General features: G+C 39.8%; 1 protein-coding gene across 2 annotated transcripts in view; it reads left to right on the top strand.

Moving 5' to 3' along the window:
* Positions 1 to 27,558, top strand: part of KLHL29 (kelch like family member 29) — a 386,334-nt gene that overhangs the window by 52,483 nt on the left and 306,293 nt on the right. For both annotated transcript variants that reach the window (XM_077782446.1, XM_077782447.1), the window contains exon 2: positions 13,480 to 13,586. The gene's annotated coding sequence lies outside the window, so the exon portion shown is untranslated. The remainder of the gene's footprint in view (positions 1 to 13,479; positions 13,587 to 27,558) is intronic.

Genomic DNA, 27,558 nt, shown 5'->3' on the forward strand with positions numbered 1-27,558 from the left:
GGTGCTGCTTTTAGCAGCAGCCCTGAAAGCAATGGAAGACTTGAGCTGTGGTAGGAGGTGACAGAGGTTATTGTTGGCTCTTGCCACAGAACTGATTAGAATTTTACACCTAAACACAGTCTATGGAAATGAAGAAGGGTGCGAGCTATGGGTGTCCTTAGTCCTTACCACCAAGTATTTCTTTCATCTGGTTTCAGAGAGGTTGATGCTGCACTGGGGACTAAAGTTGTCTGTAATCTACTACATTGCTAATCCCCATGTAGACACACAAATATGTACATAAATATTTTTTTTTTTTTTTTTTGCATGAAGGAAAACCTTGGGTCAGTAAGTCTACCTGGGTTGTATTCACCTTGGTTTTGTAGGCTGGAGATGAGAAAATGGACAAGGAGATACACACTCGAGCCTTCCAGCTTTCTGTTAACCTATGGGGAGTCTGAATAAAGAGCATTGTGTCTATCCACATGGAGGCCACAAAGGTGGGATGAAACTCACTGCTTCAGTATTTCTTTAATGAGTTAGTAGCAAGATTTCTTCACTCTGGCACTGGTTTAAGTTTTGCTTAAAACAAAATACACTAGATTTCTAGATTAGATTTCTACTAACAAAATCTAAAAAGATCTATAGTGTGAAGAACAAGAGTGCTTCAGTGGATGAAATATTCCATGTTTAAAATTGAATAGGTGGAGAAAATTAAATTCTTCTGGAAAAAAAAAAAACCACCAATGACTTCTGATCTTCCATTAGAAATAGCTGAAGTCAAGTCTGGTTGCATTAATCAATAAACAAGTAACACTTTTGTTTTTCAACAACTTCACTTGCTTCCTGCTAATTTTCATCAAGATTCCAGATAATATACTACTAACAATTATTTTCTCACCTAGTTTGCTCAGTACTGACAGATAATAGATGATCCTATTACAAATAGATTTGACACTGCATCCATGAAAATGTGAAAATTGGAGTCTCTCGTCATTATTTAAAATGTGTGCTCACTCACTCAAATGAGGTATAAGAGTCTACTTTGGAGATAAAGTAGTCCAGATTGCTGGAAAGGCTGCTCCAGTGTCACCCAGGTTAATGTAGATGTATTATGTATTTATATAGCCTATAGGAGGATAACTGTTTAGCAAGTGATTTGAACTGAATCAGGACTCTCATTAATAACCCACGGCCATGCTGTTCTCTTGGTAAGAACATACCCTTGCAATCACAAAGATTAATTCTGGGGCTGTCTACTGCAGTTTAGGAGAATGTGTCCAAAGAAATGGGTGAATCATACAGAGATGTGTATAAACTGTTATAGATTAAGATCCTGTGCTGTCCTTGATATTTTGATTAAAATGACCATTTTTTTAGTCACACTTCTAGAATTTGGAACAGCAGTGTTTTTCTCTGAAGGTGGTGGGTGCTTGCTCACACCGCATCTTAGTTGAGGGCCTGGTGTCAAACTGTAACTTCTGTGCTTGAGATATCAGAGATAAATTGACTTCTTTCCATTAGGTTTGAGGTCTTGCCCATGTTTTCATAAAAATTGCAGTAATGTTCAGAAGTTACCAACTGATGGATCGATACACAAAGTGGGATTTGATGTGGAAGAGGGAAGAAAGAATTGGTTAAAAGTGAGAGAAGAAGCATTTTCTCTTACACTGGTAACTGGATTTCCCTGTTTGATGGGTCATGAGATACCAGCATATTTGAAATTCTTTGGAGAAGAGACAACATCCATGGACTGTTAGGAAATTCATTATTTTGCACATCTCTGAATCCTAGTTACTGCAGAAGCCCTACAGCTCAGCAAAACAATTTTGATAGACTTCCTTCTCAACTGTGTGTACCTCTAGCACGGTGTTTGTGGAAGTGGTCTTGGACCAGAGAATTGTCTGGACAAGTCACGTGAAGGCTGGGAGCGTTTTGAGAGTCTCTGAATTATGCGTGTGACAAATGTGGACTGTAAGAGAGGAAGAACACTGAGTGAGGAGCATTTGGATGAAAGTAACAGATGAGATGGAGAGCTTGCACCTGAAAAGTACATCACCAGAGAACTGGAGTTGGGGAGAGAAGGCCTTTTTACTAATCCTGACATTGCTGTTAGGCCATGAGTTAAAAAATGAGGATGTAAACAACAGCATCCCTGCTGCTGGAGCCATGATCATTGTACATTCTCTCTGTCATCAGCATATTCTTTATGTCAATAAATGGGAGTGTGGTCGTCTTACTCAAAGCCTTTGATGACAGGCTGCAGGACGCTGCCTGAGGCTATAAGACAAATAACAGTGGTCTTCTCCATGGGTGCTATCTGACTTGTAAAAATGAGCACCTTCCTGCCTGTGCCAGTGCTGGCTTGTTAGACAAAGGCAAGCTCTCTGCTGTCTTTGCAGCTGCTGAACTTGCACATGTTTTAGTCAGAGCTGTAGACAGGAGCATCAAGGGAACCACTACATCGCCATACAGATACGGCGAAGCATGAGGAAGATGGCAGTAATTTAATGATGGAAAATTACTTATTGTAATGCCTCAATTCAAAGTAGTTGTGTGGAGACTGTCACCCAGGCTTATTGAGGAAGCTTGCTAGTTGGGAGGTGCTGGAGGTAGCTGTGATGTGTCACCCACCTACTGTGCAACTGAAAATATGTGATGGCCAGGATAATATAAATCCTCTGGGAAAATTATTTTTCTCCACTTATCTTGTATGTAGGCATCTGGATGACTGCAAGCAGTGCTGATTCTCCTTAGGGAAGGTTAGTGCTCAGGCTACCTGCTGCTGAAAGTTTCTTGGCACCATATGTAGAAAAACTAAACCCTATGTTTTTATATAACCTAATTCTTAAATTAAATCTAGCAGCTCAATTTTAACAGCATGATCTCCTCACACAATTGAATGAATTCTGTGATGGTCATACGTGCTAAATTCAACAATTTGCATCTGGAGAACAAATTCTCACTGTGAAGGAATTACTTCCTTTTCCAATTATTCTTATGGAATCCAAAGTTTGATTGACTGTAACCTGCGCACCTCCCACACTTCCTCTTCTGTCTTTGCTTGTTTTCTTTTCTCTAAAAGGGATCTTTTGTAACTGATCTGCTTGTTCTGCTGTTTCTTTGGGAATGACAAATTAAGCCACAGGTCTTTTTATAGTGTTGCCATTGGGAGGTGGAGAGAGAGGATTTAGGGCTCCATTACTCTGGTGTGCTGCTGGCAGTCAGCTTTGGAAGTTTGGTTCATTCCTTTGGCAGAGTGGCTAAGACCTGTGCCTCAATGGTGTGAGGGTTTGACTCTTGTCATTTTAATAGTGAATTAGGATGTAATAAATGGGATAGCTTGTAAAGGCTTAGATAAGAGAATTATAATTAATGCCAGTCAACATGAGCTTCTGGAAAACAGATCCTGTCAAGCTAAGCTGGCACCTATTAAGTGTTTTTAATGTGATTGCAGATTTGGTATGTATGGCTTCTGCAAGGTGAAGCCATAATGGTGAAACGTGACTTGGTGAAACTATTTTGACTAAGAAACAAGAACACTATGGAAGTATAGATATAGTTTGATTTTGCAGGTATGAGGGATGGGAACTGAAATTGCCCAACTTCACTTTTCAGTTCTGCACCCTCTCCTAAGCCAGTTGTCCTGGACTTCTTCTGAAGTCACTGGAGAGGAGAGAGAGCCATTGCTCCACCCCGAGCTGACAGTAGGAGAACATGAGCTTGTAGAATAAAGCTTTTGTTGCCTGTGTCACCAATGTCTGTGTAGGTCCATAGGAGAACTTTAGAGAGGCTGTGCTAAATCTGAGTCTGCCCATACTGCAGACATTCCCAGAATGTTGTGTTCAGGTTTGTCTGCACCTCTAGGAGACAGATTAGATGTAAAGTAGTAGAGTGATGATGGTGGCTAAGGGTGGAAAAACACCTTACAGCTGCTGGGATTTCATGCAGACATTAATTACCCCAATCCAAGAGAAAGAAAGAATTTATTAGCTTTTCTATTTCAAAAATAGAAAAATTAAAAATAAATAATAAAGAAAAAAATCCAAATAGGTTTTGACAGCCAGAATAATTAATCACTAAAATCTTTTGCCAGCACCAGAAGGCATCACTAGAACTTTGGTAACTATGACAGTTTGGGGTTTTTTTCTTCCTGAAAAAAGCAACAAATTAAGTCATGTGACTTATAATGCGCAAGAGAATCAGACTGAGGTCAAAAAAGGACTACTATGATTATGCAGTCTGTTAAGAGTATGTTGGTCCCTGTGAAGAGGATATGGTTTTCCCTGCTCTGGTCAGGTTCTCAGAGCCTTATTTGCATAGGGATGCTGCATTCTCCTGGCATATGGCAGTGTTAGTTCACATCATAAGAGAAATGGTTGCTTTTGCCCTTTTGAGCACAGGCTGTTGTTTCCAAGCTATGATACTGTGCTCTCCCTTTCCTTTTTGTAGCATCAGACCCAACAGAATGAGCTGTCATCATCTCTCATGTCTCTGGTACATCATGAACCAAGTGCAGTTCCTGCTTGGTTTCTTGGCATTGTGCAAGGCTTCAGATAAGGCAAGGAGGGACACAAAGATTCTGAAGAGCCAAGTACTTACTTTGCCACCATCCTGACTTTTTTTGCAGCAGCCTGATCCTATCCTGCTGCTCTCCAGCTGCCTACTAGCATTTCTCCCACACTACAAAAGGCAGGATCTGGCTGCTCTTACGTCACCTGCAGTTGGTTATGTTACCTGACTCCCCAGCCGTCTCTGAGAGTCTTACTAGAAGAGTAGGGCTTTGTACTAAAAAAAATATCAGGAAATAGCAAACCAACAAGTTTTGTTCTGCTTCTGTTGACTTTTGACAAATATCTGGAAAAGACATTGAACTGCAGAAAGTCAGTTCATGGTGTCAAAGAAGTTGAGGTCTTCTCAGTCTCAAATGTTTCAGTGCTTTTAATGTAAGTCTCTCCAGCTGCTTCAGTGAAGCATTGACATTGAGAAAATATGTTAGTCAAGCTGTCCTAAAACTTTCAGTCTTTTCATCTCAGTGCCTTGAAACTATTTCAGAAGAAGGTATCTTTGCTGGTCTTCACTTCAACAAAGAAATAAAAGATACTTCAACAAATGTACTTCTTTGCCTGCTACCTTTAAACTAAAAGTTTAGAGGGTTTTAAACTAAAATTGCCAGCGGAAGGGAATTTCAATCCATCCCATCCCTATGAGTTTGATGGCATTCTCAGCAGGAGATTCCCAGAGCCTGGAGAGGGAATTGCAGATCTGCAGGAGAGTACCTGAATCCAAGCCAGCTTCCTCAGGGGCCCAACTTAATGCCAGTGTGCAGATGTGGGGAATAAACAAGAGGAGTTGGAGACGTGCATGCCTGCAGGGCTGTGGTCTTACTGGCCTTGTGGAGACATGCTGGGATGGTTCCTGTGACTGGAATGTTGGAATAGAAGGATGTAGGTTCTTCACAAAGTGCAGGAGGTGGAAACAAGGAAGAAGTGTTAGTGGCCAGCTGGAGTGCATGGAGTTCTTCCTGGGGATTGAGGAGAAGCTGACTGAGAGCATATAGACAGGATTAAAGGGAGGGCAGGGACAGGTGACTTTTCTGCATTGGCCTTCACTGACAGGTATTCCAACCCCACTGCCTGAGTTGCAGAAGGCAAAGGCAGTGATTGGGAAAATTATGAACCTGCTGTAGGAGATTATGAGTTTGAGAACAGCAAAGGAAGCTGCAGAGGCACAAGTCCATGGGACCTGATGAAATGTGTCTGTGGGTTTTTAGGGAACTGGTGGATGACATCACTAAACCACTATCCATCATGTTTGATAAGTTGTGTCAGTATCATGAAGTTCCCACTGACTTGGAAAGGGGAAACATGCCTCCCATTGAAAAAGGAGGACATGGGGAACTATAAACCAGTCAGTCTTATCTCAGTGCCTGGCAAGGTCATGGAGCAGATTCTCCTGGAAACTATGCTAAGGCACATGGAAAATCACAAGATGACTGGTGACAGCCAGCTTGACTTCACTGAGGGCAAGTCATGCCTGACAAATCTGGTGACCTTCTACAGTGGGGTTAAGAGTGTTGGTGAATAAGGGAAGCACAACTGATGTAATCTACCTGGACTTGTGCAAAGCATTTGATGCTGTTCCATGTGAAATTTTTGCCTCTAAACTGTGGAGATGTGAATTTGATGGCTGGACCGCTTGATGGATAAAAAATTGGCTGGTTGGTTGCACTTAGAGTTGGGATCAATGCATCAATGTCCAAATGGAAAACAGTGATGAGCTGCATTCCTCAGGAGTCAGTTTTGGGACTGGTGCTGTTTGACATCTTTGTTGGCAATGTGGACAGTGGGACTGAGGCACCCTCAGCAGGTTTGCAGGTGGCACTGAGCTGTGTGGTGCAGGTGACACGCTGGAGGGAAGGGATGCCATCCTGAGGGGCCTGGACAGGCTTGAGAGGTGGGACTGTGGGAACCTCATGAAGTTCAACAAGGCCAAGCACAAGATTGTGCGCCTGGATCAGAGTGATCCCAAGCACAAAAAGAATCTGGGCAGTGAATGGATTGAGAGCAGTCCTGAGGAGAAGGAGTTGGAAGTGCTTGTGGATGAGAAGCTGGAGAGGACCCTACAATGTGCACTTGCACTTGCAAAGTCACCAGGGATCTTCTTAGGGCCATGAAGATGATCAGAGGGCTGGAGCACCTCTCCTATGAAGAAAGACTTGAGAGAATTGGGGTTGTTTAGCCTGGAGAAAAAAAAGTTCCAGGGAGACCTTGTAGGCCCCTTTTAGGTACTGGAAGGCAGCAGTAAGAAAGCTGGAGAGAGACTTCCTACAAGAACAAGGGGGAATGACTTTAAACTGCAAGAGCAGATTTGGATTAAGTGTTAGAGAGAAATTTTTTTACTTTGAGGGTGGTGAGACACTGGCACATGTTGCCCAGAGAAGCTGTGTCTGCCCCATCCCTGGGAGTGTTCAAGGCCAGGTTTGATGGTGCTCTGAGCAATCTGGGCTAGTGGAACGTGTCCCTGCCCATGGCAGGGGCTGTGGCAAGATGATTTTTAAGATTCCTTCTGCCCAAAAAATTCTGTGATTCTGTGACCTTCATCCAATCTCCAGCAAATCCAGTGGACTTCAGTGAATTGTGAAGTTGACTCTAAGGCAATCTACTTTTTCACTAGATTGTATGTATTTGTCTTTCAAGAACCCTCAATATTAGAGTTAAGAATTTTTAACTGAACACTTATGATCCATTTGAGCTCCATAATTTTTGAATAAACATGGGAATATTTTTGCATGGGAATATTTTACATAGCTTTTTTTGAAGCCCAGACATATCAGCAGCTTTTTTTTGAGCTTTTAGTGGGAATAAAAAAGTAAATAAACTGAGAATGAGTTAGAAGTTTTTACTTGCATCCTAAGAGTGATCTCATTTTGAGTCTTAACTACAGCATGCCACAGAACTTTGTCATGTGGATAAAGCAATTCTATGTTTAACATGGTTTGGGGGAGGAATAGTGAATTACATGCTCTAAGGATGGCCTCCTAAAGTGTTTGTCTGCATTTCTTTCTGGAACTTCATTCAGTTGGCTTGGTGTTTATGCTTTAACTTCATTTGCAGCATCAACTGAAGGCCATTTAAAAAAAAAAGATGGGACTTGACAGACTATTAGTGCTGGCTAGCTGATCTCCTAGGGCTGCAAACTCATTACTAACCTGTAATCTGTACATCTTTTAGTGTTTTGAAAGCATTTTTAAAATGAAAAGGCATGTGTAAATTATCTTGGCAAACTTTGTCATAATTGCTCATTGCATTTGAGTTTGCAAAAATAGCTTTGTTTATGATGTGGTATTTTTAATGGCATATTTCAGTGTTTCCATTTAAACTTCGAAGTGACATCTTTGTTTTTCCCCTTTAAAGAGGAGCATAATCCAGATGTCTGTCAAAAGAGTTGTTGATGTAGCATTTTATGAGTAATCCTTATGTTTGAGGTTTTATTTTGTCAGAACTGTTTGCCAAGCTCTTATGAAGCTCCCCATGAATATTATTGATGTATACTTCCTTTTAAAGAAGTGATTATCCAGGCAGGAATACAAACTCAACAGCCAGTTCTAAATCACAAATGTTTTCTCAAAAGTTATGTGATGTCACAGGAGGAGTTAATTTGTTGATGTTATGGAACAGGGGGAATACTGAGTAAATATTACTCCCCCCTTCCCTTTCCACTTATTAACCCTTTGAAACACAGGCCAGCATTTGAGTTTGGGGACTTCAGCTGTTGCACAGAGTGACCTCAGGGGTTGCTGTGTGTCTAAATCTTTGATGAAGAGATGTTCATAGTTCCCAGCCTGTTTTCAGAGAGATCAGTGGGATTGTGAGAAACTCAGTAAAACATACCAAGTAGCTTTAGGTGTCTAGCAATTATCATTTCAAACCGAGGGGTGATGGTACAGTGATGCTCTCATTTGTTGCTGCTAAAAAGTTTTCTATAAATATTTGAACATTATGCATGTGCAGACATCCTTCTCTAGTCATTTTTTCTCAGGTAGTTCCTTAGTTTAGGTGGCTGTGGCTTACATTTTTTGGACCTTAGTGAGGACTGGCAGCATTGCCAGGCTTTTCCCAAGCATTTCAGAATCCTTATGGCTTGCAAATGCCCTGAGATCTACAGACCTCACAGCATTTTAGCTTGCAAATTAGTAGTTGGCTGGTTGTCAGTTGGGGAAAAGAGAGAGCTGTAAATTCTGTAATAAATAATAAATTAGGGTAAACATAACAATATTATTCTGCAGACATCATGGTGCAGAGGAGTCACTCCTTTCCATAAAGTCATGTGGGACTGTGAAAAGGGATGCATCCTTCATTTCCAGCCCTGTGTTTTATTTTTTCTATCCCAGCCTGCAACTCTTGGCTGCAGCTCTGCTGAACTTCTGAGCCTGTGTAGCTTCTTGTGGGATCTGTAATTACTCTCTTCTCAGACCACTTGCTTGGTTTCTGGCAACAGCAGGACAACAGGTTACTCTAGGCATTATAAAGCTTTTCATGGTAATCATGCTAAAGATAACAGATAAAATAGCAGCACACAGCTGTCCCCAGCCTGGCAGCACTCACACCTTTGGGTGTGTTGGTCTGTTCTTCCCTCCCGTGTCCACACAACTTCCCAGCTGTGCTCAGCTGTTTGCAGTGACTGGTTTGATTGGGCAGATACACTGCCTGTAGCACCCTTCTGCTGCCACTTAGCCTGCCTTGCAAGTGCTCATACTTCATGCCGGAGTTGGTTTTTTCCTCCCTCCCTCTGACTTGCTTTCCTTTGCCTTGTTTATTTGCAGATAGGGTGTTCTGTGTCTGGTATTTCATTCCTGCACTTCAGCCCCTGCCCCAGGCTGTGGTACCTGACTTAGGAGAGGTTGTTTTCAGGGCAGAGCATCTTGTAAAGAGAATTTTAAAAGCACTTAGTGTTTCAGAGTTGATTTATAGCTTGTCTGCACAGGCAGGCTTTCATAGAATATTTTTGTATTAAACTTTTTCCGGGTAATTAACCTACGATAACTATGTCCACATCCTTGGCTTCATCCTTCTTGTCCAAATAGTTTTTTCAACCACAGGTGAGATGTGGGAAGGCACTGCATGGAGCATTGCATCCTCACTGAGGTCCATGTTTTGCAGCTCTGTGTTAAGTGATCTCTTATTCAGGGAAAGTGATCTCTTATTCAGGGAGGCTCTGGAACAAGGAGTCCCTCCCTGTACTGAGTTGCCAAATGTCACTGCCTGCTCCTTGCCTTTCTTCAGATCTGCTGTATGGCTTTTGGATACTTTGTCTCTGACAGAGAAGCTCTGAAATAGTGCATTGCTGCATAAGAAAATTGTGGTTTTGGCTTGACATTGTATGAAATCACTGTCTCTTCCTCTCTTGCCTTTTGGAAGCTTCTTTTCTAATTTACTAAAAGCTGAGCTTTCTGCTTGTTGCTTGTGCTGTTACCATATCTCATTGTTTGCTGGTGCAGCTGAACTCTTCTTTGGGCAACCCAGAAGAGTAGAGGGGAGTCCAACTGATAAAGCTCCTCTCTAAAAGACGCAGACCTGCTTCTCACTCACCAGGTCTTTCATGCCAAAGGCACTTCTGATTATTCCATTCCTTCATGGAGATACTTGTGTAGATGAGAGGTGAGCTGACACCAACTTTTCATGCTTGCAGCCTGCAGCTGATTTAACCTGAAGAAAGAGCTCTCTCCTTCAGGAAGGAGGAGATGCAGTATCTAAAGTACATACCTTTAGATCCAGTTGCTTCAAGTCACTTAATTTAGAAGCATGGGCACAGGACAGAATCCTTAACCTGTGTATTTTGCAGTAGTTAGACTCCCAAAGGAGAGATAAGGCTGCCTGTAAGGCATCTTCAGCTACATGAGAATACAGGGAATGCAGGTTTTACCTCTGTGCAGGGTGGTACACTACGATGAGAGACAACCTGGGTTTGCTGTTGAAGCTCCTTGCTGTGTTTCTGCCTTTTCCAGTTTCAATATTTTATTTTAGTGCTTCAGAACTGCCTGGCAGGTGTTGCTCCCCCACAACTGCAGTAAAGTTTTGGTAAGCTTAACATCCTTTCCTGTAAGCAGACAAGATTTTCTATAGCAGGGGAAAGAAAACTCACCCAAATGCTAGTAAATCATGTAAGTTGCAGTATGTTAAAGACCATTAAGTCTGTCTTTGTATTTCCCCAAGTGGTTTTTTACACTTCTCTGGAACTGTGTATCCAAGAGTAAGCAAACAGATTTTGAACTTTGGCCCATCTTTGTGTACCATTTTCATGGTGACAAGTAATTGCTTTTCTTTTTCCTTCATTTCCTTCTGATTCTTCTTTCTTCAGATGTCCCGTATCCAGCTGTGAGTTCTGTTTTGCCTTTCTATACCACACTACTGTCTAGAGCCTGCCATGTACTTTGTAAATATTCTTCATGTCTTTCATTATTGAGGTGAGAGAGAAAAAGATTTCCTTTATGTAAAACTATCATTGGCTACTCAGGCTTCTTTCCTATCTGAAACCCATTTTATTTTTATTGGTCTCAATTGTTTTTTTCCTATTCTGTGAAGTTCTGGAACAAGAGTCCTGAGATGGCTTTGAGAAGTGAAGATTCCCTAAGGAGATCTTTCAGAGTAGCTCTGGCCTGGTGTTGCCCTTGGAGATGATGGGGTAACTATGATATGATGAGTCACTATGCAAAACAGAAATTGCTCCCTTGAGTAATTTCCTCTTTTTTCTTTCCATAAACTGCCTCATGAAAACACTAAGTTTTCTTCAGCAAACTAAAAGCAAAACAAAGAAAATACTCCCTTTTTTGTTTCAACATTTTTAGGCAGTCCATGGTATATTCCTTAGTTATCTTGTGAAAGTCAGAAATACTCAAATTAAAAAGTCACAACAACATATACAAGAAGTGTAAATAAGTAGACCAGCTATTAGAAAAGTCTCAGCTCTAAAATGAGTCTAGACCTGTGAAGAAGAAAGGCTTAGGAAGAGCATGGAGCCCTGTTTGATGGACTGAACTATAATGATGAGGGATAATGTGGGCATGATGTTCACATTTCCACACTTTCCCCAGCCTTTCATGTGCTTCCTCTTCCATCATCTTATGTTTTCAATAAATTAATCTGCAGCTGGATAGTGGTTAGACAGAAGAGAGTTTTTTCTGCTTGGAGCTATATGACCTTTGAAGTTCCTTCCAACTCAAAGATGGCCTTGAACACCTTCAGGGTTGTAGATGGTCTTGGCTCTGATATTCTCTCATAGTGGGGTGGATCTTCATTTCCCACGTCCCTGCCTGCAGCTCAGGCAGTGTGGGTGGAGCACCTGTGACTCAGACTGAGGCAAGAAAGTCATTGAGTATCTTAACGTCCTCCATATCCCAAGTAACTAGGTTTCCCATTTCCTTCTGGAGGGCCAGCATTTTCACAAGTCTTCCCTGTAGGCACAAAAGCACCTATAGAAGCATTTGGTTTTGCCCTTGATATCTTTGGCCAGATTTAGTTCTATCAGCACTTCAGCTTTCTTAACCTGATTTGGGATGTCATTCATCTGGCTCTAATCTCATGCTTTTAAGCTTTTTTTTTAGTAGTTTGATCTTTTTTACCTCGTTTCTCCGGCTGATAGTGCGTTGTGCCTTTCAGCCAGCTCTCATCACAGATCATTCATTGCATCATGAGCCATTTCGTCAGCTAGTCAAGCCAAAGTTGCTGTATGCTTCATTTGCAGAAATGTAGTAGGAATTTAGCAGTTTTATTAAACTCTTAATGGAGCTCATTGCCTGACTAATCCACAGAGTGACCTTGGATAAGTCATTCAGTTTTTCTGTGTGCTCATACCCTTACCATCCTCACCTTCACCACACCTCTTTGGGCTGTAAATATTCAGCACTGCATCAGTTTCAGGTTTTCACAAGGGAAATTACTTGGTCAGGCTATTTAAACATAGCAAAAGTCATACATATATTCTGAAATAATATCCTAGCAGGGAAGGGAGATAGCTTCCAAGGGGATGTTTTGTGTGCTAAACTTTCCATAGCTAGCAGGTTGGATTAGTGGAGTGTTACTCTACCACTTCAAAATTATTATTAATAATACACAAAAGTAAAGTTTATATAAAATGAGAAAATACTTAAGCTGAGGCAATGGGACAGAAGCCCCAATTGCATTGCAGAGGGAAGTGCACTGTAAACTTCAGATTCAGATTTTATCAATTCAGTTACATGTATGCAGCAATCTTGGCTTTGTAAGAATCTTCTTGGTAGAAACTGAAACTCTAGGGCTAAAAACGTGAAATCAATAGGCACAGTTATATCCACTTCAAAAAAATTTGTATTGATTTGCAGATAACGACAGCAGTTCATTCTTGCAGGATTACATGCCACTTCCTGTCATAAAGATTACTTCAATATGTATTGCATCTGAAATGGAGACTGTAGGGATAAAACTGCTTTGCTTTAATGAATAGACGTTTTACTCTGTGCATTAAAATGAGATATATTCCTTTAAATTTATCTCCAGGGATTATTTTGATTTCATGGGCAAACTCTGTGTTACCAAAGACTCTAGAACACTATTAAACTTTTAAATAGTGTTGGATTGCCTTGTTTTTGCAAGTGCTTGAACTCATCTTCTCTTTGATAGCAACTAATTAAGCAAAATATTGTGCTCTTTCTGGTCTCCTCCACATCCTTGATTAGAGGGTTAACACCATGTTACCTTGGGTATTAGATGTTTTTTGCTAAACCCTGAGTGCCTACCAGCATCTAACTCTGTGCTTTGTAACAAATGTCTGTCGCCTTCTGGGGTTTAAGTTCTCTATTCTGATCATGGTGGTCTCCCATTGAGCAGCCTTTTTCTTCTTTTTTTCTTTTTTTTTTTTTTTTTTTTTTAATTCCGGTTCTGTGATTTATTTGAAGCCTATTCTCATTACACATAGGTGATTTTGTCTTTGTGTGTTAAAGTAACTCTTTTCAACTCTTTCTAGGTAATCTGGCTTCCCAGAAATCTTCTGCTAAATGCAAGGGTTTGCTGTCCTGTTTACTGACTGTTAGACCTGAGGCTGATTTTGATACAGATTGTGGATATCGTAGGGTAAGTGTGTAGATATCTCTTTTTTTTTTGTGTGTTTTTTCTTTCATGGTGTCTTCCTGGCTTACACAAACACAATTTGGGCATTGCTTTCTCTTTTAGTGGCTGCAGCAAGTCCCAATTGCAGCATGTGCAGCTGAGCATCTGTGTTATAATAGAAAGATATTGTAATATGGTAAATGCTAATGCTGTAAGCCTGATCAGGACTATTTTAATTTGGTGGTGTAGCTCCAAGAGGGAGCAATGTTTTTTGTTTTATATAGGCCTAGACTCATGGGGCCATATTTTATAAAACTGTAAAAAGCTGTAAGAAGCTTATTTGGGCATAGTGAACTTTGAGATTTACGCTGATAAAAGTGCATGTATTTTTATATTACAAATGAATATTTGTATATTACAAATGAATCTTCATAATTTTATATTACAAATGAATCTTCATAATTTTATATTACAAATGAATATTTTTATATTACAAATGAATCTTCATAATGTACATGGTTAAAATATCTCTGAAGTTTACAAGATTGAGTTCAAATATTTGGAAAAGGGAGATAGAAGGTTAGTTGGTTTCTTGGGGGCATGGAAAGGGAAAAGAAATAACTGATTCCTTCTCTTATCCAATCTACTATGCACATTACAGTAGAAACTTAAATACTTCATTGTTGAATGACTCTTGTGGAATTTTTCACCCCTCCTGCCTATGGGAGGAAAGTTCAACTTTGTGAACAGACATTTGACTTTTCATTCTTTTTTTTTTGCTTCTTCCTCAGTCTTGATCCTGCCTGCTGTTTTTCTTGCTTATTCCCTTTTCTAGCTTCTTTTTGCACTTCTCTGTTTTTTTCATTATGGAGCTAATTCTTTGCCTTATGCTGTTTCTTGTCCTCCTGTCTTCCTTTGACCAGCTTTCTGGCTTCTTCCATCCAGATATCTAATTTTTTGGGATAACTCAGGCTGGATAACACTTGTGCAGTTGTCTAGTCCAGCCTCCTGCCCACAGCAACATCACTTTTAAAGCAGGTTGCTGGGGACCATATATGGTTTGGTTTTGAATATCTCCAAGGATGCAAACTCCAAAATTTTGTAGACCCCTGTTACCATGTGTCGCCACCTCATGAAGGATATTTTCTTCATTTATAACCTTAATTTTCGTTATTGCAGCTTCTTTGTTCTTGTCACATCACTGGCCTTTCAACAATAGGCTAAATCTGTTCCCTCTGTATCCCTTCCCTTCCCTTTGGGAAATTATCCCTTCCCTTTGGGGAACTGGAAAACACAGTGAGATCTGGGGGAGACCTCTTTTCTAGACACCACTGTCCTCCACTTGCCTTTCTCCAGTATGTCAAAGCCTTCTTATTCTGGAGGGCTCATAAATCCTGCAGGAAAGGGGAGAATTGCTTCCCTGGGCCTGCTGGCTGTGCTCTCACCAGCACAGCTCAGAATGGACACACTTGTGTTTGTTTCAATGGCATGTTGCAGGCTCAGATTATACCTGCTGTGTGTCAAGACCACTAAGTCCCATATTATTTTTCATATTTTCAGTTTGTTTAATCTTTCTCATATGCTGTCATACATTTCTTACTTCCAGCATTTGCTCTTTCTTCGCAGGATTCCTTATTGAACATCTCAGTATCCCCAGTGCACCTTCATCACAATGTTTCTGGCAACCTCTTCCCATAAATGTGCATGAGCTACACTTTGGAAATAGTGAAACACTCTTGGAAATAAGTTTATTTCCATGAGCAGCTAGCTTAAAGCTTTCCATGTAGCTTTGATAATTTAAAATTATTTTTCAATTCCTGTCATTGGTATATTCACAATAGATCAGGAAATTGTGTGTATGCTTGGGTGTGTGCAAATGTGCATGAGAGAGTGTATTTAATCCTTTTTTCTGTACTGCCAGTACACAGCCATAAATAGTGTATATAATAATATGTATATGAAACTTGCTGGAAATCAAGTTTGAGTTATGAACAAGACTTACTTTATGTTTGTCCCTGCATGTGTGTAAGTGATGCTACAAATTGCAGATGCCAACAACTGTAATTGTAGTGGTGGTTAAATCAAATGTTCTACTCTTTTTCTTTTATTTTTTGTTGGCCCTCATGATGAGTAATACATCTGCTTTTCCTGTATTTTAATAGACCATGTATTGGGAAGTATTCCAGAGAAGGGACACTCAGAAATACAGTGTCAGCTTTAGCTTGACATGATGATCAGATGATTCTTGGGGAAAGGAGATGTAGTCCTGTGGTCCTGGAAGCTTTGCTGCCTGATTCCTTAGGGGAAGGACCAAGAGGACATCAGTAGTCCTGTGCTGAGTTCTTCGTTACTAGTTTGGCCAGGGTGGCTGGAGCTCCTGTACAAATCTCTCTATTTATATCTGCCAAGGATAACAAAATAATGCACTGGAGTGCAAGTGGAGCAAAGAGGGTTAAACAAAGTCAGAGGAAAAAACAATTGAGCAGGAAATAAGAGAAGTGGAAAGAAAGGAAAATGTACAGAAGGGAGGATAAAGACTTGCAAGAAAGTGTGCTGGTTTTAATTCAGAAAAGTGTTGTCCAACTCATGAATAAGTAGTTACACTAGTGCAGCTCATATGGTGATGAGTGACAGTTTAATTCACTTTCTGTGGTGGAGAATGTCTAGTAAATCTGGCTTGTGATAAGTTGCCACATTGCCTAGTCACATCAGTATGAAATGTCTGGGATAATCTTAGGCTGAATATCCAGTTACTGCAAAGTGATTCTGTTGGGCTGTGTGATGCCCATGAGCATTTCTGCCACAGTGGTCTGGTTATATATGTAACAAAAGAATTAAAAAACTAGTAATTTTGAAATGAGAAGCCAGGTGTGTCCAGCTTCTCTTGGAGGCTTCTGTTATATGAGAGAAATAGTTTGAAAAAGCTCTGATTTTCAGGATGGGCTCCCACTGTCTCCTTCTGGTAGTGAGCTGCACGTAGGAGTTGCACACTTGTCTGTCTCACCCATTTTTGGATATTCCTAGTTCAGCTGTTCCCCTTAAAAAGCCTTCTAACTCAATTTCTCTGAAGGATATAAATAGTATTTCTGCATGTTGACTGTAGCCCTGTATATCCTGATAGTCACGTGTGGTTGCAGTTTTTGTATTCCAGCTGAAGAAGTACTTAACCCCAGTGTTTTCTGGTTCAAACTGAATTAATTTTCACCATATGCAGCACCTCTTACAATAGTGCGAGTGGTAGGGAGGAATTTGAAATTATGTTGAGAGCTGTTTTGGTGAAGTTATTTTAATAACTGTGGGTCTCCCTGCACAGCAGACTGATTGATTTTTGGAGTATTTCTTAGGAGAAGAGGTCAGAAAGGTGTGTAAACTCAAATGACCACATGTGTTTAGGAACTTGAGCACAGTGATTGTGTTTTGCTTTTCATTTTTCACAGTTTCCAAGTGGGTGAAAGCAAAGATTTGGATTTGTTCCATTTTATCCATTTCAGAAGAAGGAGCAAGCCAAATAAAGTAAAAAAAAGTTAGTCACAGAAATCCAAGGTCATATTTTGTGGGTGAATTTGTGATAAGCTTTGGGATGCAGCAGAGAAACCCAATAGCAACTTCGCTTGTCTTTGGGATGGTATTCAAAGAGCAATTCACTTTGTAGGGATTGTCTTGTCCAAGCTCCTGCTCAAATCAGGCAAACTGCAGAGGCAGGGCAGGTTGTTCAGGGCTGTGTCCATGTCCAAGAAAGTCCTTTAATACCCCTGAGGATGAGAGCTGTGCAGCCTCCCCACAAAGCCATTCTGCTGCTTAAGCACCTGCTCTGAATTCTTCTTTATCCCTTACTAGATTTTCCCTTGATGCAGCTTGCACCTGTTGCCTCTCTTACTGCACACCCCAGGAAGATTCTGGCTTACCACATGCTCCACACCTTTAACCATGACAAACTGGAGATGTATGGTTATAAAAAGCTCAAATCAGTGCTTCCCAAGCACTTGTGAATCAGGCAGTATTTTGTGAGTTTGCATCCATTTAACAGCATCTGTATTGGGGTTTGGGTTTTTTTTTTGTGTTTTGGTTGGTTTTTAAAATTTTGTCAGAGGTTTTTTTTTTGTTTGTTGGTGGGGGAGGTTGCTTTATGGTTTTTTTTTGTTGTTGTTGTTTGTTTGCTTGTTTTTGGGTGCTTTGTTTTTTTTTTAAAGAGGACTCTTGATTTTATTGTGCTGTTATGTCAGGGAGCAAGGATGGAGTGAGGCACAGACAACACTCAGTCTTCACATCTCTGTAGATGCCAAAACAAAAATACCTGTGTTTGTTTCTGCCTATAGATAGTACATGTCAAGTAGACATGGATTTAGTCACAAAGCTTGGAGTTGGATATGCTTCCCATTCCTGTCTCTTCTACACCCGTCTTAGTAATACCTGCCTCAACTACATGCCTTTAAAATAGAGATTATGCACTCTAATTCACAGGAATGCTACAAGTTCTACAGTAACCTAAATGCTTTTAGTTGCTTAGGTGAAAACTGCTATAAAAAGGTGAAAATATGTATTTTTGTGGTATAAACTGTATGTTTGTACTTGCACAGATTTATGTTAACTGTATACTTTTTGTAGGCTGCTTTTAAACCTAAGAAGTGTTATTCTATAATGCATTGTGTTACTGTACAAATTGGATGCTTTTATCCAAATTACGTGTTGGAAATCAAAGGTGACATACACAGGGGTTGTTAGGATAGCCTTTTTTTCACACAGAAGATTTGGAAGGAGAAAGAAACCTTAGAAACTTGATTCTTTTAAAAAGTAAGTTCTTTTACAAAAGCAGTTAAGTATTCTTTCTGTCAGCTTTAATAATAATGAGCTTTTTGGTGCTGGGATGAGCAATAATTGCAAATGGCAAAAAGTCATCAGAATGTTGTTGCTCTGATTGCAGATTTTATTAATCGTAAAAGAAATGATTCACCTAGAAAGGCTCTTTTATAAATACTCATTTATATGAAGATTTTCTGCTTAATTTATTTTGTTTTTTAAAAAAAATTTAAAAACCCTCAAAACCCCACAACCAGGAACCTGCATAAACATAGTCCTGTCCTTCAAAACACTGATTATTTTGTCCTTCCCATCTAGTTTGCTTAAAATGTCATCTGTGCTCCTTCTTATCAGTGGCACCAATCTTAATTTTGCCTCCTCTTACTCAGAAATGTATGTGAAGCTTCTTGGAATTATTTTGTAGTTGAGTACTGTGCATCTTCCCTGCGTGAATTTCCTCCACATTTAAAAAGGATGTTTATCTTTTATGAATGACTTCTTGGGTAGATGAGTTGTTTGGCCCTTTACATGTTTCTGATCTCATGATGTGTTGGGATTTGCAGATGTAAATTAAATTTTCATCTGTTTTCTCCCACTCCTTTTATGTTGTTTTCAACATGAGTCTTGAGTTAATAAAAATGGAGCACATCCTTCACCGTAAGAATACAATTAATCAGTGAGGCTGTCCTGTGAGCTTAAAACAGGGTACATGCTAAAATATCTCTTTAATTGGGGTTTTCGATGGTAAACTTTTTGGGGTAATGGTGCATCCTTTTCATGTGCCTGCTAGAGAATTCCTACAGAGAGCATTGCTACGGCATGAATATTCAACAGCTGTCTGCCCCTGGTTCCTTTTGCTGAAATATTAATAGAGCAGTGATTCTTCACCTAATCGTGCCAAGATCAGGTGCCTGTAACTAATCCTACTGACAATATCCCAGTATCCTGCACACACCCCAGCCTTCTTGTGGGACCACACCTTTCTGGACCACACTGAACACCAGCTGCTCTCAGCAAATCCACAACTGCAATTGCTAAAATCATGATGGGCTCTGCTCCTGGCTGTGTGCCACCAGGTCACCCTTTCAGCCTGTGGAAGGACAATAACTCCAAGGGGGCAATAAAGCTGCAACTCATCATAGCAAAAAAGAGTTCAGATGTACAGATGGAGAAGCACTTGACTATAATGCCCATTGTGACGAAGCTGTCTTTGAACATTGCTGTACTGAGATCCTTCACCTGGCATTGTGCTCACTTAGGTCTTTTCAGGACTGGGTTGCAGGAGAGTTTGTGGCAAATCCTCTAAGGAAGTGCAGATTTCCTGTGCTCTGCCATGTTTCGGGCTGTAACTCAAAAACAGAATTTCACAGGATTGATGTGGCAGACTTCTCAGTGTATTTTCTAAACTAATATTTAAAGTATGCCCCACTAATTCTGGTCTTAGAGTTGGCTGTTGAAAGTCTAATGTATTTTAACACAAAATTATGCAGGCTGAAGTGAAGTTGGGTATGGTAGTGGAGCAGATTCTTCTGTTTCATGTGTATTTGAAAGCTGAGAAAGCTTCTGCTGAAGTCAGACAACACTGGCTTGTCAAATTGCTCACGAACGAAAAGATTGCTCTTGGATGGAATTAATTTGCAGTATCTCATTTACTATCTTAGTTTTGTCATGAATTTCCCCTACTCGGTAGCCTGAAATGCCAAATGAAAAAGTGTTTCAGTGGGAGATAATATAATATATTAAGAAAATGTTATTGATCACAGTATGCTTTTACTGGAAGATGACTTTTTCTGACCGGAACACAAGGGACTTTGCCTTGTTATAGTAGGAAAATGTATTGTAATATGCAAACAGGATTATTGTTAAGGTCACAGCAACTTTGTTTTTACATTCCATTTTTTCTGGAAGCAAGCTTCTCCACTGCTAATGCTGTCAGCTGGGCTAGAGTGAGAACTATATCAGTTTTGGACTTCCAAGCAAGAGATTGCAGCAAGTGTTCTTAGTTTTTGGAGTAGGGAATAAATACTGTTTTCCACATCACCAAAGGTCAGGACTGTATTTCGATAGGGATCACTGTAAGCATTTCATTATGATGATGGACAGCTTTGTGGTGGTTCTTTGTCATAAGCAATTAATGTACTTTTCCTCATCACACATGTGTTTTACATGTACCTTACAGACAGAAAATGTTGCACATTTGGGTTTAGAGTGGCTTCCACACACAAGGACTGTGAGACAATTTTTCTATGTAATGTGGGAAGATTAGCCAGGTGGAAGAGTCCATGTCACAGACAGCTTATGTGGGTCTGTGGACATAATTGCTCTGCAAAGAATGAAAGCATAAAGTTGTGATGAGATGCTCAGTACAGGCAGCTTCAGAACAAGGACACTTCTAAACATGTTTGATTTTAAAGAGGGCTTCCATTGCATAAGCAATAACTCAGAGCCATTAAAATCTTGCTTGCAGTGAGGTTGCTTTCTGCTGAAGGGCTCAAAATTTCCCCTCAAGGGTAAGCATGTCATTAAGATGATAATTCTTAAAGTTATTTTCAGCTATTTTTTAAGGAAACTCATCCAAAGAACATTCTGCAAAACTTTGCTCTTCACCAAATCTTATCTCTGTGTGATATAAGTTATAGTAGTAGCCATGTTAATGTAGACTGGAAACAGAAACTCTCTTGGAATAAATTAGGGAGAGTTGCACTGCAAATCCAAGAATATTGTCTTTTCTGTGTTAGTTTTCCTTTTGCCCTGTTCCACTTGCAACATATCCCTCCAGTGGTTTTCTCAGTTTTTGTTGCAATAAATCTCCACTTCAGTGAATTTGAAGATACAAAGCTGTCTGCAGAAATTAATCTCTGGTATAGTAGTGGGTTACTAACCTGCTCAAGGTTTCTACATGGCAAAATGATTTCTTCACTTTAAGAAACCATTTCCTGCACAGGCAAAGCACTGTTACTAAAATGGTTGTTATATTCTGAAATTTAACTGTATTTTCTTTGCAGGTTTTTCTAATTCAGTTTGTACAATGAGAAGTTGTTGTAAAGCAGGGGAACAGATATTAGTTGTGTGCAAGACCTGTTTCCCTGCTTCCCTTTTGCAGACTCCTCTTCTGACATGTGCAGGAGAGAGACCACTTGTGTTATTAAAGCAAGCAGAATGGAACAGTTTAGATTTTGGCTTTTAAAAGGGTAAAAAAACAACCACAAAACGTAGATTTTTCTTCTTGCCCTTTTTAGCTGCAGGAGTTTGCTATGGTTTATTTAGCTCTAGAAACATGACATGCAAGTATAGTAAAGGTTAATTGTTGGACTTCCCGCAAGAATTAATCCATTGTTTGTACTTAGGATGTTAAAAAAATGTGCAAAATACTTTTTACTTTCCTTCATGGCTTAAAGAGAAGCAGAGTTATGACCATCACTTCATTTCCCAGTCTCTGTGGGACCTTGGTTTAAGGCATCTTGGCTCCCAGGATCAGCTCAGTTTGTGTGGATGTCTGCCCTGTGGGACTCGTGCTCCTAAAGATGCTTTATGTTGCCACGTGCTTTCTTGCTACTTGGTAGGAAAACGATGCTCAGCCTTTGTAATTCTCTTCGTCTTCCCAAGATGTGCCAGAGCTCACCCCACTCACAAAGCCTGTCTTGTGCAAACACGAGTCTCCAAAATGCAGTGGCAGTTCAGGACGGCTGGGAATGTGTCCCTGTCAGCTGTGTTCAGTAAGGATAGGTAGAGTTTCAACACGTGTTGTTTAAAAACAACTCTATCAACACAGCTGTTCAGCATTTCCTTGCAGCCTTTTGTGACTAGCTCTCCAGAATGCTGTTCAAAATACCACTAGAATCAGCTACATCTGGCCAACCCCTTGGATGAACTCAGGTATTAGTTTGATGTGCCTGAAAAGATGAATTATTTACACATAAATCCATTTAGTTTTCATGTTCCCTATCTTCATGAACTGAAAGATGAATGGAGGAAGAGAGGAAAAAGAGAAACCCCATGGGAGAACAGTTTGTACTGTTGAAATAATAGTTAAGTTGTTTTTTTTTGTTTTTTTAATGGTTCTTGGTGGGCCCTGTAAACCCAGGGAGAGTATCATTCACTTTTCTGCATCTTGTGCTGAGTGGGAGAATTCAGTAGTAAGCACAAAAAACAACAGTCTATAAAATCCCTTTGTATGTTTGTAGAAAAGCTTGATATAATGACATGAAAAGTATCTCTTAATCTATGCATCTAATTGTAATGCAGTAAAGAACAGCTTATCTACTTACAAGTATGTGAGCAAAAACATTTACGTTGAGCATTTATGGGGACACAAAGAGGTGGCTCTTGAGGAGCAGAGAAGGCTTTCTAATTTGTTTTTCCAGTTTACAGGAGTTTTGTTTTTTTTAAAAAGTCTTTTGCACAGAAGAGATAAATTGAAAGATGCCGATAAATTGGAAGAGGTGGTGGGGTTGCTGTGGGAAGATCATGGCCAGATTTGAATCTTCCCTTGCACAATCATAAACCTGCTCCTGAGCTGCTTCATGTCCCCGTGAGACATGGCTCTGTACAGCCTGACTTTGAATAATAGAGCTGCCATTAGAGCCCAACATAAAAAAGATGATTGGCTGTGTGCTTGATTTACAGGAAGGCAGAAGTGGTGAAGCATACGGTACACCAGGGGATATTTATGCTGCTAATGCTTAAAACACAGCCCAGTGCTTTGCACGCTGTAGATGCTTTGAAATGGCAAAAACAAAGGTGCGAATGGCAGTAAATCCAGTTATTCTGATAGTTGAATGGCCCCAGATCAAGATCAGGCTGTGCAGTCTCTTCAACATGCAGAGCAAGTCTGTTAAAGCCCCTGTTTAGTTACTGCCTGTTACAGGATTATCGGCTTTGAATCAAAGAAAATAATTTCAAATATGTTAGGATTTAGGGTATATTGTTTCATCTTCATCAGTTTCTAATGCAAGAATTATTTTTTCCAATTTATGTGCAAATAGGCTTTCAAAATCTGTTGCTGTGAACTGAGATTTTGTCAGATTTTTTTCCTTCATCAAATTACTCCTGTTCTGCTAATAACTGTCAAATTGCACCTCAACTCAGCATTTTCTTGATTTATCTTCCCTGCAGTAGCTAACAGTAGCTCTCTGAGGTGTATCACTTGGCTGCTGTGCAAACAGGCTGCTCTTAAGGTACTGAGCTGTGCATTTAAATTTTTTGAAATGTTACAGCAATTATATTTTATTCTTAGAAGAAGAATTCACTGTTGACTCAAACTGGATAAATTTTTCAAAATGTGGAGGGTTTTTTCTCAGATGTTCATAAGCTGAGCGGACATTTGGCATTCATCATTCTGCAATGTCTAAAACAAAATACTAACTCTATGTTTTTAGTCTGTTTTTTCCTAAAGAAAATATTAGTCAGATCTTTCTGCTAAATAATACATTCTGGTCTATTTGCACAAATACATCCCTTTCCATGCTTCTCCAGGAAAACACTTTATGGGGAGGGGGGGTCCTGGAGAAGCTGGTTTGGGGTTAGTTAATAACTGCCTTAATGTAAAGATGTTAGAGTTACTTCTGGCTGCTTCCTTTCTAAAGGTGTTTCTAATTAAAGAGCATTTGCTGAGCTTGGATTAATTTTATGTGATACAGAAAATTCACCTGTATTCCCTGAAATACCATTTCTAAACAATTTTCTGCATTTAAAGCAATTTATTTCTCTCAACCCTCTTATTTGGGGAAAACAGCTAGAAGAAAAAAAATACCTAGTTGTCTACTAAGCCTCTTCATGCAAAGTGCATATTAGCCCTTCTCCACTCATAAAAGCACTCACAATTTTATAGAAGTTGCTTGATACTAAGAAAATGTAGATGCACACCTGTGTGCTGTGTGGACTTGAACCAACAAGATCGATATATCCAAATTACAGCTGCTTTGTCTAGTATGAATGAGATGCTACTTCCATTTTCGGGTAAAAGAAATCAACAACTATTAATTTGGCAGAATTATTTATTTCTTACTGATGATATTTTCAGTGTATCTAATCAGAGCACTCATGAATAGAAATGAAACAATTTAAATAGAGCCAGTGTACATTGTATGATCTTGTTTTCTCAAACTGTTCCATAATGCAGTGAATAAATTTATCTGTTCTACTGAAAAGACTTCTGCAGAAATCATGCACATTGCTTTCACCTCTATTATTTAATACAACTGTTTTATAACTCTTGGAAGATGGTTATTTCTGCTGCTGCTACAGGCATCTGGAAAAAATGTTCATTTTGGGGCAAGAGAAGGGAAAAGCAGACTTAGAGAGTCTGAAAATCCAGGAACACCAGGAACACTTAACTGAAAGGTGTGTAGAAAATGATAAAGTGATCTTACTTCATATTGTCCCCCAACCCTTGTAATAGCAAGGTCTAGATTTACAGAGGGTAAAGTAATGACTGAATAGAGGCTGGTCTGAATCAGTATCTGAGCCCCTTGGAGGCACAGGGAGAAATGCATCTGTACAGAGGCAATGCTTACAGAATGTCCTGGTAGAACTTGAATTTTACTCTGAATCATTGGATAAATGTGGGCCACTGTGAGAGAGAGACAAATTTTAGGTGGCCTCACCGCTAACAGCTTTTGCCTGTCCATCAGGCCTGTTGGGATCCTGGTGGGCTTTGCAGAAGGTTGTGTTCTCCTCGAGGTGTTGTCCTCTGAGTGTGCAGTTTGGGGTGGTGGTGGCCAAGGGTGCCAGCAGTGAACTTTGCACTTGATGCTGGAGGAGACCACTCTGTCATAAGGGATCTGATCAAAATTCTGTAGAATGCACTGTTTAAAATGTCTTTTTAGTAAAACTTTTCATCCAAAATTCAAATTTGTTTATTAAAAGTTAGTGCTTACTTAGAGATCTTTGCAGTCTAATTTTTTTCTCTTTCCTGCTTTTTTTATTTTATTTATTTTTTTTATTTTTCCTCCTGGAGAATTCTCTTTTGCATATAAATTATTTTATATGGGGAGCTTTGCTTATCCTTAGTAGCTAAGAATATAAACTGATCTTGGAGGTGAATCTACACAGACTGGAAGCAAACTCGGAGACCCACGTTATCTTATCCTTCCTACTGAAAGGATGCAGATACAAAATGCCATCATAATTTCTGTTACAATGCCATTGAAAATTGCAACTCTACTATCCAGGCATGGTTTTGGTAAGCAAAATCTCCTAACTCAAACAGGTTTTAGATTGCTGTAGTTCATTCATAGATACCAGAATAGAAATACTTGCTTCTCCTCCCTAAAGCTACCCTAGGATTATTCAGTATAAGCCATGGCATACATTTCACTTTTCCACAATTAATTCTCTTAATGCTTTGGAAAGGGTTGTGGGCAATACAGGTGGAACTGGCTGCTGTTTGTGATCTATCCTTTACTTTTCTTCTCCCTGTTTTTTTTTTTTTCACTTGAGGAATTTTAATCCCAAAATGAATTCCAGCACTTAGATGCTTTTAAAACCTTACTGGCAACCATCACCTCTTAATCTTTTTACATTTCTTGTGATTAGCAGTGCTTTCTAATCCTAACACCAGACCCAACAGCAACTGCTAACTGCACTACTTGTTTTACAGCTAAATCTAATCCTTCTAGCAGTCTGAGGCCAACATTATATTTATCACTCTGAAATTACTAACTACAAGATGTTGTGGCAGTTCTTCAGATGTTTTTTGGGATTTTTTGTGTGGTGGTTGTTTTTTTTTTTTTTTCTTCTTTTTACTTTATCATTCCTTATCATGAATTGATAAATATAGCAATTAGTATATTTCCAGAAAAAGATGAAAATAGGTGCTTCCCCCCCTTCCTTCAGGCTTATTGTTCTTTTCTTTCTCTCCTGGTCCTGGAGAAGCAATTTGCTTTCTATCTGAGTTTATGATTAGTAGTGAGATGTGTAGGTGTAATGTGTTTTAGTGGCTTTTTTCCCCCCTCTTCCTTTCCCTCCCCCCCACACCTATTAATATATCTGTTAGTAAGCTAATGCTGTTAGGCTATGCAGACTGCTCAGTGTGCAAGGAGAGCTAAGACAGCCATCAAATCCTCACTCTGCCCTGAAACATCTCTCCCTGTGCCAAAGGCTCTGTGTGCGTTTGTCCATGAGGCAGCAACAGATTTTATATCCAGTGACTTCTCAAAGGAAGGGTAAGGAAATCGCTGTTGTAGATTTACTGGTCTGAGGTTTTTTTACCTTTTTCCCACCTGGAAAGTTGTGTGGGTGTTTACAGTCTCTACAGGAACTGTTCTGAATTTACATTTGGAAAGTAGGAAGGGAATATCATAAAACTGAAAACTTCTCGTTGTTGCTGCTTGGATTTTTTTCTTTTTCCCATGGGAGTGGCCAGGGAGGTTTATCCAGGAGCACACAACCCCCAGATGACCCTAGTTACTTAAATCCTGGAATTATTTTCAAGGTGAGTGAAAAGAATGGCAAACAAAGGCTGCAGAATAAAAAATAGCATTTTTCCATAATCACAGTAGGTAATGGCTAATGGCATCTTCTGCTGCTGCTAGGGTCTTCCATGGTCTGTTTTTCTTAGGTGTGATTTTCTTTCTCCAACCAAAGGAAATTTGAGCATTATTTATTGTCAGCACTGAGAAAGCATTTTGGATTTTAAAGCAAGGTAGGAAAGTTTTTTATATATTTGTAGATATAAACATGTCCATTTGTGTTTATGTATTTAAAGAACAGTGGTCCTTGCTCTGTGAAGATCTGTCTGCTGGTCCTGGTGTCTGCAAGCTTGTCTGTATTCTCTGTCAATGGACTAATAAATGATGGTACTTCTCTCTGTGTTCTTTGCCTTGTTCATATACTCTTACCATGTTAGCTCTGCAAAAAGTGCTACTTTTGTTTTTAAAACAGGAACAGAATTGCAAAGCAATATGTAGTTCAAAACAATAAAAAATGTAACTGTGTTGTTGCCCTTTTCACCTTATTAAATGTATAGTTACTTAAATCACTTTATCTCTAGAGGGATTGTCTGGCTGCTGCAAGAGGACACAGGGCTTTCATCTCTGCTCAGACAGAGCTGCTCCACATCTCTGGGGGGGAGAGCAAGTCCATGCCTGCTCATCTGGGATGTCTTCTTTTTCTATTGAACAGCCAGGAAATTTCAGGGAGCTGTATCTTCCCCATGTACTTGCGTGCCCACCCAGCTGCTCTCCCTGCTCTGGCTGTT

Source organism: Lonchura striata, chromosome 3 (genome assembly GCF_046129695.1).
Source record: "Lonchura striata isolate bLonStr1 chromosome 3, bLonStr1.mat, whole genome shotgun sequence".
Taxonomy (NCBI): domain Eukaryota; kingdom Metazoa; phylum Chordata; class Aves; order Passeriformes; family Estrildidae; genus Lonchura; species Lonchura striata.